Below are 13,278 nucleotides of genomic sequence, written 5' to 3'. Positions count from 1 at the left end.
ATTTCTTGAAATAAGAAAAAATGTATGTAAACCAATGCTGTAACTTGTTACTAGTTAATTCTAGCTCAATATAAGATAGCGTTTTTAATAAACAAAAGTAAGATATATTTTCTCAAAGTAAGAATACTTTTCTTAAACAAAACATTCTTAACAAGATAATTTGACTTTTTAGACGAAAAATAAGAATTGTTTCCCAGAAACAAGTTTTTTTCACTTTCTTAAATTACTTTGTTGCAGTGTACTCTCTCTCCTCTCAATCAGTGATCGGGGCGTCACTCCCAGCTAAACCTATCACTGCTCCTCTATTCCCACAAGCCTATCATAGAGCATTGCTAACCCTTTCAATCTGCTCTCTCCCCTTCTGACAGCTGTCATTTCAGGAGACTGGACGCAGCCCTCCTCCACCCCTTCCACCTCCCAAATCCAGGGTCAAGCTTAAACCAGTCCTCTCCAGACCTCCATCAATCCCTTCATGCCTTCACCACCACCAGTGTCTAGACCCCAGTGGGGGCTTCATCGGTTCGGTTTCCCCCCCGAATGATATTCCAGCACAACGGGGTCTAATCAGCAAACACCATTACATTCATCCGTGTATACCCGGCAATGCATATATATTGTTAGATCAAAACTCTCTCTCCTGATTGAAATGACAATAAACCCTAAAGTGATACTCACATCACATGGACAGCCATTATATGAGGGTGGGACAAGTCCCCCCCACCTTTTAAAATGATTAGTTTAGACCCCCCCACTTTTACTATGCGGAAAGTCCGCAAATCGGTCTATCCACTCTCCGCTCTTTGTAGAGCGCTGTGTCAGTGCTTCATTAACAAATCCATTCCACTTGCTTATTGTGAGAATGCCCAAATCAATGAAACTCCGTACCATGTTTTCACTGCTACTTTGTACCAAGGCAGATTCTCAGAGCCTTACGTACACATGCTGCGTTTTTTGTGTAGCTTTGTCTGTAGTTCTAAAATGATGCACGCCACAGTTTCCATGCTGCGAGGCTCCATCGCTAACAGTTCAAGAGCATGCTCCACTAGCACATCACATAAGGCGCTGTTATTAAAGAGGTGGAGGGAGAGTCCTCTCCTGTCAGACTGAGAGGCTGATAACTACAGCTCAGTGAGGTAAAGGACTGAGTGTTTAGATAGTTCACTTTAGTCTAAGTAGTGGGTCTCAAACGGTTTGGTAATCATTTATGTAAACAAGTATTTCCAAGGCACACCTTTATATGATCATTATAGTTATACAAAATAAGAGAATGACAGGTATGAAATAATTCCAACTCCTACTATAGGACAGTAACACAAACATACAGTTTAAAAGGAGAGTGATTTGTAAAATATGCAAAAATCTGTTTACAGTTCTGTTTCACATGGGTGTTGAGAGATGTATCCATAGATTTAGTCCCCAAATTTGCTCTCAAAGTGCACCAGATTGATGCATTTTTTTTTTTTTTTAAATCGTCTCGGGGGAGCATGCCTCCGGATCCCCCTGTCAAATTGTCCCACTCACATTGAGGATGCTTCCTACACCCATGCTCACATGTATCAGATATTAAAGTAAGTTAAACCAAATACTCACATTTATCAGTTATTAAAAAGTTTGCAGTGGCATGTGGAGGAAGATGTTTTCAAGTTTCAAGTCTGCTTAAAATCTCAACCAGCCACAAGGAGAGGCATCCTTTCAACAGTCTGCTCTGTGTATGACCCACTTGGATTTCTTTCACCATTTATCTTCACTCCAAAACATGTCCTACAAGAGTTGTGCAAACTCAATTGTAGATGGGACGAAGAAATCCCGGAGGCTCTCAAGAAACGGTGGTAAAGATGGCTCATGGGATTAAAGCAGATAGAAAGCTTCAAGATTCATCGATGTATCAAACCAAAGAATTATGGACAAATTAAATCTGCACAATTGCACCATTTCAGTGATGCAAGCGAGATTGGATACGGTGTTGTCACCTACCTTAAGATGACAAATGAAGATGAAGACGTTCACATATCCTTCATGTCAGGAAAGTCACATGTCGTGCCTCTGAAAAAAGTCACTGTCCCAAGATTAGAGCTCACAGCAGCAGTACTGGCAGTACGCATGGACAAGATGATCAGAACCGAGCTGCAAATCCCATTATGCAAATCTGTCTTAAGGTTTCAGACATTTGTAGCCAACAGAATAAGTCTGATCAGAGAAGCAACAGCAACATCACAGTGGAAATACATCAACAATAAACTGAACCCAGCAGATGATGCATCTCGGGGATTGGCAGCAGAATCGTTCTTGAAATGTGAGACTTGGATAAATGGTCCATTGTTTCTGAAAAAACCTGAAGACAAATGGCCTGAGTTTCCGGACGCACTTAAACTGGTCAATGACAGCTATCCTGATGATCCAGAGGTGAAGAAGGACAAATTCAACGTGAACCCAACCATTGCAACTGACCTAAATGCCACAAGCAAGCTAGTGCATCACTACTCTGACTGGAGGAAACTGAAAAGAGCAGTTGCATGGTTCCTTTAAGTAAAACATCTCGTGCTGCTTTTAAGAAAGAAGAGGAATTAAGTTCTTACTTCTACTCAAGCAAAATAACCAAATCGAATAAAGCTGATTGAGAAGGAGATGAGTGTTTAAAGACTATATGAGAGGTCTCACACTCTCTAAGGATAACTTGGATAAGGCTGAAGCAGCAGTGTTGTGTTTCTGTCAAAAAGAGTCTTTTCCAGAGGAAGTGGAAACTTTTAAAAAGGGGAAAACCTACCAAAGGAAGTAGTACACTGTATACATTGGATCCAGTGTACGAGAATGAACTGGTAAAGGTTGGAGGAAGGCTAAATAAAATGGCAATGGAAGCAAAGCACCCAACCACCATGTCTCTAAAACCATACTTCGAGATATTCATCAACAAGTTGATCACAGTGGAAGGTATCATATGTTATCCAGGTTAAGACAACAATACTGGATACCATGTGCCAATGCATTAGCCTGAAAAATAATATCTGAATGTACTGTGTGCAGGCTAGGGATGGGAACGATTAATAGAATATTCGAAATTATTCAGGTATTCGAATATGAGTTATGAATATTTTTATTGTAATGTTTTTATTTTTTTTGGGAGGGGTGCCTAAGTTGATTACATATTATCAAATGTAATAATTCAATGTATACGACAGTGCCATAGCTAAATGTGTTAGGTCTAAAGGTGTGTTTTGCTCCGCTCACCGGTCCCTCACCGCGGGCAGAGCTGCAGGTGCTGATCTCTCTCTCTCTCTCTCGCGTCCGGTTATACTTCACTCGCGTTTATGTCCAAATCCATTAGAAAACCAAGTTATGTTTTAAGCATGAAAGCTGTAGGCCGATAGCTGTTAACTGTTCAAACTGTGATCACCAGTTCAATACATCTTTACAAATTCGACTTGGTTTCCATACTTATTTGAACATGTATTTATTTATTTTTCAAAATTAATTAATTACTTTTCGGTTAATCGGTTAAACGTTTTTTGGGGGGTCGAATATTCGAATATACATTTGCTTTCAAATTCCCATCCCTAGTGCAGACGTATGCATGGAAATGCAGGAGAACAAAAAATGTCAGATCTGCCCAAAGACAGAATTACACCAGACCTACCAACATTCACATATGTTGGAGTGGATTACTTTGGCCCACTGGAAGTGAAAAGAGGACGAAGCATTGTGAAACGATGGAGTTATCTTTACCTGTCTAACAACCAGAGCGGTGCACTTGGAAGAAGCTCATTCGTTAGATACAGATTCATGCATTAATGCCTACAGACGTTTCATCAGCAGAAGAGAACAAGTATTGGAGATGAGGTCAGACAATGGGACTAATTTCATTGCCACTGAAAGAGAGCTGAAGGAATCTATAAAAGAGTGGAATCTGAGCAAAATAGAACAAGCCCTCCAGCAAAAGGATGTGAAATGGACCTTCAATCCTCCTTATGGCGGGAAAGACTAATCCGGCTTGTAAAGAAAATTCTAGGGATGCTCCGATCGCCAATTTTAGGGCCGATCGCCGGAATCAGTATCGGCCGATACCGATCCGATCGAGTGGGCGGGGCCTAAATGGAAGATTTAAACATCACTTTAAATCTTCCATTTAAAGTGATGTTTAAAACTCAGTTAATGGGGCTAATTCACTGGAACTTCCTCAAACAACAATCAACTTAATTATTACATTCAAATGATGTACATTATTCAAGTTTACATTCACTTTGGATAATAACACGGGAGAAATGAGCGGAAGCACTCTCTTCTCTCTCTCCCTCCCTCCCCCCCTCTCTCCCTCTCCTGACAGCCTGTCAGTATCTCACGCAGCTCACTGAAAATGAAGAATAAATATATGTATAACTAGTTTAGCTTGTTCCAGAGGTAGATAAAATAGCTAAGTGTGATAGGTCTAACTCTTGTGTGTTTCGCTCCGCTCACCGGTCCGGCGGGCGGAGCTGCAGGATTTCTGCTTCACACACGTTGCATACCGCTATTTTACTGTCTTTTTCAGACACGTTAAAATAATGCCAGACCGATGAAGCCATTTTGGCGAGCTTGTTTTGCCGCGCACAGAGAAAAGTGTCATGTATTTTACGTCATGCCATCGGCTCTCGCGATTGGCATGTTTAGAGAGCACCGATCGATCGGTGGAGAGTGAGTATCGGCCGATCTCGATCGGAACATCCCTAGAAAATTCTGCCATCCATCACAAAACAACAAACACTTGATGACGAAAGCCTTTCAACAGTTCTGTGTGAAGTTGAAGGAATTCTCAACAGCCGACCAATAACTAGTGTCAAATGATCCAAATGACTTTGAACCTCTCACACCAAACCATTTGCTGCAGCTCAAGGTCAAACCTTCGTTGCCCCCAGGCTTATTCCATCAGCAAGATACATACTCAAGACGCCGCTGGCGACAAGTGCAGTACATAGCTAATTTGTTTTGGACCAGATGGATCAAAGAATATCTACCACTTTTGCAAGATAGACAGCAATGGAATCGCATTAAAAGGAACTTCATACCTGACATCATAATAATCATGGATTCAAATGCACCTCGTGGATCCTGGTTAATGGCAAGAGTTATGGAGACGCGTCCTGGATCTGGAGGACTGATTCAGAGTGTTCTTCTTAAGACAAAAACCAACACGCTGGAAAGACCAATAAGCAAAATATGCCTACTTGTGCCTGCCTTAGAATAAGGAAATAACTGAAGATGGATAATTAAGACACCCTGTCTATCTCAAATAGAATATGAAGACTGACTTTTGTCTGGCTCTTTTTGAATTTTTGTTTATTGTTATTAAAGATGCCCATAACAATAGGGGCCGATATGTTAGAGCCAGTATTTAGATTGTATAAGAAAGGCCACCTAATTGTGACGTCTGTAGTCAGCGCACTATAAAGGACTACATTTCCCATGGCGCCTGGGCTAAAGCCACAGTGATGGGCAACCTGTTGAGACGCCGTCGAGGAACAGTTTTTAACGGTACACGTACATACAAATCGTACAAGTACCCTTTAAGTTATGAAGTTATATAAGCATTATCAAGAAAGAATACCTAAGTTGTTTGTTATTTTATTTGAGTTTTGCCTATTTCTTTTGAATATTGTAAAGGCCTAATTTCTTTGTTGCATGTGCAAAAGTTTGTTATGTTATTTTGAGCAAACACGTCGCAACATTATCTAAACCACCAGAGGCCAAGCAACGCTTCAAACTGTGAGTAATTTAAAGGAAAGAAACGAGTTAGAACTGTCTGTTTAAGGCGTCTAGTGGCTTGATGGAAAGACAAGAAAGGAAGCCACGACATTGTTAAAAACTCTCGTGACGGACAAATCCGTGTGGAATTAAATGGTTGCCACCATATTATACAGGGTTCGTACGGTCATTGAAAACCTGGAAAAGTCATGGAAATTCAAAATGCAAATTCCAGGCCCTGGAAAAGTTATGGAAATCAATATTTTTCCCAAAGTTTGATGAAAAGACAAGGAAGGAAGCCACGACTAGGCTAATTTTCAAAATGGAAGGTTGGCTCTTCATAGGGAACTTAAATATAGTTGGGGAAAGTATATTTTAGCATAATCTTGACTAAAACAAACGGATGCCATTCAAGTACACTTGAATATCCATGCCATAGCACATTGCTTACTGCATGGCTATTGAGAGCACACAAAGGTTTGCAACAGGCTCACACATGTGAGAGTGGGAAAAACTGGTTGGCATTCGGGCAAACCTAAGGCTCTTTGAGCCGGCACAGAGCCATCCTCAACAAGGATGGACAGTGACACTGAAGAGGAAGACTCGGAGAGTGATGTTGATGAGGCCCAGGAAGAGCCCATTGGCTGAAAGGGTTTAGTCAAAATGCAGAGGATTGCTTGAAGGAAGATATTGCATGTTTTAAATGGGACTTTTTGGAGAGAGAAGGGCCCTTTTCATTTAACATTTTGAATGGGACTTTGTGGGGATTTTTGGATGGGGGGTGCATTTTTGAATGAGTAGGTTCGGGGGGATGAGTAATATTTAACTCAACATTCCTGTTTCTTCAATGAAAACAAATAATTGTTCAATAAAATAATTAAAACTTGTTCTGTTCTACTTTTTTTTTTAAAAATCTGTTGAAATGTCATGTTTTTTGTTTAATTTTGCAATCGAATATTTCCAAAATTCTCCAGCTTAACTTCCCATGGAAACTTTCCGGAAATGTTTCGCCCCTTTGCAACCCTAGCCACGACACATGTTTTAATAATACTTTTGCTTTTCAAACCATTACAATATGTTCTCATTTGTTTTATCAGTACAGTTTTGAAGCTTTTGTGCTTCATAGCATTTGCCTTGCCATAGTATGAAATATTTCAGGATTGCACTTTTAAAGGTCCCATGTCATGCTTTTCCGGTTATTACCCGTCCCCTTGTGTGTTATGAAGGTTTGTATGCATGTGTAAACGGGTCTGCAGAGTCAAAAACCCTCAAAGTACACCATGTAGCGAGTAAAACTCTAACACAGAAAAGACCTCCCCAAAACGCCTCGTTGGAGATTTCTCATTTTCCATTGTTTTCTTCCTGGGTATTGCTACGTAGGGATACCCAGTAGCCACGCACAGAGCTATGGCCGCACCCTCTGCCAGCCTTTCACAAAACAAGCTTCCCAAACCTTTTCAGCGACTCATGCCGGATCTGTCAGCGTAGGGCACTGAAGAACGATGCTGTTCCTACTTTGTTTGGACGAGCGGGGAGTTCATTGTTGTTTGTGTATTTATATGTTTAAAACAAACAAGGTATATCTACCACGACGTTTAAATGGGTTATAACGGTTTTTTCGGGCTGCTAAGCCATTGACTCAGTGCTAAGTAGCTAGCGCTTCCATATATCAACTCCAATGTTAGCAGATGGCCTTTCTGTATCTCATTAGCTGGAGAATGTCTGCATTCACACACCAAAATACTCAGACAGTATACTCCGGGTGATGGTGATTACCGTACGGTCCAGTACATTATAGTTGGCGTTCCTAGCGTGTATGTCACCGAGCTACCGTTCATAGCGTGCCTACCGAGCTAAACAAGAAGGCTACCTAGAGCTAGACATGCTAGGGAAAACATGTTTTCATGCCAGCTACAATGAATGGACCGACGTAGCAGGACTACCCGTATAAGATTGCAATTGTAAACATGTTCTTGCTAGCCTAGACTAGCTGTTGTTCATAATAGGTTGGCATAGTACACTGAACAACTAGCAAACGTAGGTTAGCATATTAGCTGGCAAGCTAACTGTGTTGATTATATAGATAGATACACCTTTGATAGATACACACTCCTACCACAACTACTACTGACAAATCTAAAACAACTAAGTTTCTCTAATATTTTGTGATTTGCATTTGATTTCCTCCAGCCAGATCAAGAAACTCCTGGCGTATCTGGCGGACAACACATGACGGGATGACCACTGATGCCTCGTCCTAAAAAGCCCAGGCAGCAGCTTACAAAGCTGCGATAGGCAAGATGCCGAAAACGCCTATAAGGGGAGGAATGGATGATATACAGTGTATGTATATTTACACATGTTCGTTTTGTACATTTCAAAAAATAAAGTTTGATGGAAATACTTAGTAGCCTTTCTTCCCTGAATTATTTGCTCCTATAACATATCATTCATGTATATAGCCAGTGTTGCTACTAACGCGTTACAAACTAACGCGTTACTGTAACGCAACTACCTTTTGCGGTAACTAATAACGTTACTAGTGACCTATTCCCATTCAGTAACGCCGTTATAGTTACTGTGATTTAAATGGGTGCGTTACTTCGTTACATTATGTGATCCTAACTGAACGAATCTCCCTGCGGATGTAACTTACAGCGATTGTCCTCTCACAGTACCATGGAAAAGTGAAAGTGACCAGAGAGGAGTGATGATTGGTTAACGCGGGGTAACAATTTCAGGGTAAGCCAATCAGAGACAGAGTTGGGCGGGGTCTTGCCTTATGGGGAAAATACACAGACACAAACACGGCAACGCCCACCACCAGCACACACACACACACACTATGGCAGATGCAAGTATCAGCGAGAGCAGCAGCGGCAATTACAACTTGGATGATATAACCACTATTTAAATAGTATAGTTGTTGTTAATGTGTACACTGCCAAAAGAGTGGGAGTTGTTTTTATTTCATATTGCACTACACGTGCACTACTTAGACTTGATTGTTGAGGCTACAATAAAGATGCCTGTCAAAATGTCTAAACATATCTTTTGTGTTTTATTGTTCACTACATTTCATAATGATAATTGCTACAATGATGGGGAGTTGTATTTCTCTACTGTGCCACAGAACAACACAAACACTTGTATTGTATTGTTATTATTTTTAAAGTAAAGTAAAGGTAACTTTTATAAATTTAGTAACTCGTTACTTTTTGAGAGCAGTAACTATAACCATTACTAGTTACTTTTTAAAAGTAACTTGCCCAACACTGTATAGCAAACCATGATTTGATTTTTCATCAAACAGTAGGTAGTTTATTACAGGTAAAATTTGAACTTTACTCTTCTATAACAACATAGTAGGTACAGTTCGGTTAGTTAGCGTTATAGCATATACGGCTTGTAATGACGCCATTGTAAGACTAGAGGGATTCGCTCAGAGCGAAGCCGAAAAAAGCACTGTTAGACATGGGGGGAGCCTCTCTGGTGGTTGACTAATCAGAACAGAGTGGCCGAGCTGACCAATCGGAGCACACTGGGCTCACAGAGAGGGGGGGCAAGAGCTACCACGTGCCGTTAGTGGAGAGAGTGAATACACATACTTTACAGAGATGCTGTATAAGAAACCAATGTGAGTTTGGAAAATTGCACAATGTAAATCTATTTTAGTAGGACCTCACAATGGAATTATGGTCAGTGGAAATAGCCATGACATGGGACCTTTAACACACTTGAAATGTTCTCACTTGCTTGGTTTCAAAACATAACAAATGCCATAATCTGTTTCATTGGGGACCATCAATGCTATTTTTCGTTTCTTGCTGGCCACTATTGCTCATGTAAACCTACTACTGCTGCGCCCCCCTGTAATCTCAGATGCACCCCGAGTCATTTTGTTCTGGAGCCGGGCCTGTACACGGCCATATACTAAACACACCTACAGAGCCCATTCCGTGTCCTGTTATTGTTTACTTCCTGTCTGCCTTCTTCGGGTGATTTATCTGACGTCCAGCGCTCCGTCTTTTAACCTATTTTCCTTTCTCTTTTCGTGATCCTCCTTAGCAACCTTCATTATAGTCCTTGACAGTGGTCTGTACTGGATTAACAACGTGTCAACATGTTAAGAAGTTACAATCAGAATCGAGTTTTCATCTAAGCCGTGTAATACAAGTTGTTAGTAGCCTTAAGGGCCTACACAGTTGTTATGCTACACCACATCGCCCTTCACTGGATGTATGATGAGCTGCACTAAACTACATTTCAAATACCTAGCCATTCTTTTGAGGTTATTTTGGTAAAGTAACTCAAAAGTAATATAAAAGTAATGTAACTTATTACTTTAAAAAGACAGTAATAAGTTAAATGTAATGTATTACATTTTGGAAGTAACTTGCCCAACACTGGTTATTAAAGTAAGTTAAACCCCAATACTCACATTCATCAGTTATTAAAGTAAGTTAAACCCAACACTCATATTATCAGTTACTCCTCACGTGCTGCCCTTCTCTCTGAGACCGGACCGACATTTTCTTTGTTTCCTCGTCACAGGCGCGCATTGCATCCTGGGATAACGGTGGACTGTGAGGAAAGAGGACTCTTTAATCCAGGAAAAGAAGAAGGCCGCTCTCCAACCCGCCCCCTCCCTCCTCTCTTCTATCTGTCCGCAGAATCAAGAAGTCCTTTATTGGTCCCACAGAGGGACATTAACATGGTTACAGCAACAGTGGAGATAGATGCTGCTCCCAGACCGTAGTGGAGGAATACAGGGGAGGACTCTCTGCAGTTTTCCCGGACTCAAGCACAGGCTTCGGCTTCAATAAACCCACTCTGAAATGAGGCAGACAGGCAGGCTGTTTCCTTGGGAGGCCGCTGTGTTTCCTCAGGACTTTGTTTATACAGCTAACTGGAGACAGACTGATCACTGCTGCTGACTCCCGCTCTCTTCCGGACACACCACTACGCTCTACACATGCACGCGCCACATGCACGCGCCACACCGCTCCTCTCTCTTAAAGGGATAGCGACCCCACTCTGCATGACCCTGCTATTATAGATAGAATTATAGAGAGAGAGAGAGAGAGAGAGAGAGAGAGAGAGAGAGAGAGAGATACACTGAACAAATTGATACGTGGATCAACTTAAACATTTCCGCTAATTTGTTACAGCAATTTTTTTTTCATTTATTCCAAATTAATTTTTTGACGTCAAAATATTAATTTGAGTTAAGTAACAAATATTGCTTCCTTCTAAGATATATATATTTACATTCACACAAAGTAATGAGATGATTCATTCTGAAGACCGCACAACATGTATTACTTTATTATAACTTAATTTTCCTTTTGGACTAACCTCATATTTATAATAGATCTAAGTAGAGTTTTTAAGTTTGAGAAAACCAATTAAAAAATATTTCATTTTGTTGCAGGCAATATTTTTTATGATAGCTTAATATATTTTATTTTATTACAAAGCAAAAACTTTAATGTACAATCAATACAATACTGTTGGTGTTGGAGCTATGTATCTCTTTATATTATTTAATAGTTCCAATGTATTGTCTTGCTGTTTATTAGGGTTTATTGTAAATGTATTATTAGTTAGTGTCATAAGTTAAAGTAGTTTTCTATGCTTTTATTTTGAATGCATGTTTGGGCACTGTGATTAGAGCACCTGGTGTAATTGTATATTATTGGAGACAGGTGGGTGGTGGGAGCCAGAGCACTAGTAGGCAAACGGTTTTTTACCTGGTGTTTCAAGCCACCAAAGGAAAGCCAAAGGAACGGCTTAAGGAAAAGAGATATAGGAAACCTGTTCGTTGTACTTTGTTATTGGAATAAAATGCACAAATGGAGGTTCTTGTCTGGACTTGGATGATGATTGCCCTGCGTAAGATCCGCTAACTAGTGCCAGCTCAGTGGCTGTATTATTTAAAATTAATTATCTGTTTTATTTCTATATGATTTTGGCCGCTACAAAGTAGAAAACTGTGCCGTTGAAGCAGACATGTTTTCTGAAGTTATTTTTTGTGGATATTTTGGATCGCCCGTGTTTGAAGTGGAGTATTGGATTTCACTTTAAAAGACACATCGGGCCCTGGACGGACTTCAACAACGGCACAGGAACATGGGCGGTATGTGAACATTTTCTCCAGTGGCTGTATAGGAAAACGGCCTCACTAGTGGAGCGCTGGAGTCATTGTTTTTCCGCATAGGCCTGTGAATGAACAATGGAAAAAGTTCAAAGAATAGTCGGATCTTGGGAATGGGTGTGTACAGTGATTACACACTCTGACGCATCAGCGTTTTCTCCTGTGGATTAAAATAACATATTGGATATTTTAATTAACGCCAATCAAAGAAAATGATGCAAGACGCCGCATCAAAGGACAGAAGTGGATCTTCTGACGAGGTAAATCCTAAGGACATTGCACCACACATGTTTAAAGGACAATAATTCCAGACCACAGAAAGTATTCAGATTATCATACAGATCATCTGCAAAATCCAAGCTGAAGCTGATTTAGCAGTACTTAAAGAACCCATGTCTACATTGAAGAGGAAGCATGCATTGGAGATCCAAGTGATTAGAAAAGAAAAGGAAAAACTTGCTTTTGACCTAAAACTGTCTGCACTCAATGACAAACTTGACATCCTGAAAATCCACTCAAGGCGTGAATCCAAAGGATCTGTTGAAAAAGGTAACAAACAGAAATATGAGAAGATAAAGTTTTGTTCTGCCCCGACCGACAACTGTTTTTCTCTCCAACACAACCATCACTCACAGGATACATGTTCAAGCTTCAAGATAAAAATACATCATGAGAAAACAAATTCCATAAAGGTAGATGGATCTAGATGTTTTTGCCCTGCTGGTCACATAAACAAAGACTATTGGAGTCATTTGAAGTGCAGTGTGTGTCACCAGAAGCAACTGTCAGCCCTTCACATTGAAGATGAGGACACAGACACATCCTTCAACAAAGCACATGTTTCACCTGGACAGTCAGAGACAAGTGTTTATACTGGGGCCTGGACCTGGAGAGGACAATGGATTCAGCTCTGGTTGCCCTGTTGTAGTAACCTCTCAGCTTGCATTGGAACAACAAGAAAATATGCTCATCAAACATCAAACCCAGGATTTACAAGAAAAAACATTAGCAGTGCCATGTGAAAAGCACACAGAGTGAGGAGCAGGAAATAAATCACAAAGAGGAGACCAGCTCCATCACAGCCTCACCAAAGTCATAAACATCAGACTGAAACACAGGATGAAGAAATATAATCCGACCTCCAGATAGATGGTGTGAACCAGTGGCGTAGCCACCATTTTACTCATTGGCCCACCCTGAGAAAGCTTTGGTGTAATTTTAAATAATAAAACAAATGTATTCACCCATTGAAATATCCAAGCATTCAAATTGAAATTCAAGTGAACAAATATCGAGTTGAATTAATGTTGTATGTGTTTTATCCTCTGAACCAAACAAATGTACGGTAAAAACTGGTTGTTGTTGTTGTTCCGGCGCGCGCCATAGTAAGAGAGAGGCAGATGATGGCT

The 13,278-nt window shown here is 40.5% G+C and overlaps 1 protein-coding gene across 2 annotated transcripts in view; it reads right to left on the bottom strand.

The window, feature by feature from the left end:
- Positions 1 to 10,342, bottom strand: part of LOC117542279 (zinc finger protein Xfin-like) — a 134,891-nt gene extending 124,549 nt beyond the window's left edge. For both annotated transcript variants that reach the window (XM_034209843.1, XM_034209844.1), the window contains exon 1: positions 10,154 to 10,342. The gene's annotated coding sequence lies outside the window, so the exon portion shown is untranslated. The remainder of the gene's footprint in view (positions 1 to 10,153) is intronic.
- Positions 10,343 to 13,278: the final 2,936 nt, after the last annotated feature.

The sequence above is a fragment of the Gymnodraco acuticeps genome, unplaced genomic scaffold (assembly GCF_902827175.1).
Source record: "Gymnodraco acuticeps unplaced genomic scaffold, fGymAcu1.1, whole genome shotgun sequence".
In the NCBI taxonomy this organism is placed as follows: domain Eukaryota; kingdom Metazoa; phylum Chordata; class Actinopteri; order Perciformes; family Bathydraconidae; genus Gymnodraco; species Gymnodraco acuticeps.
Note: the sequence above shows the minus strand (reverse complement) of the source record. Positions and strands in the feature narration are given on the sequence as shown.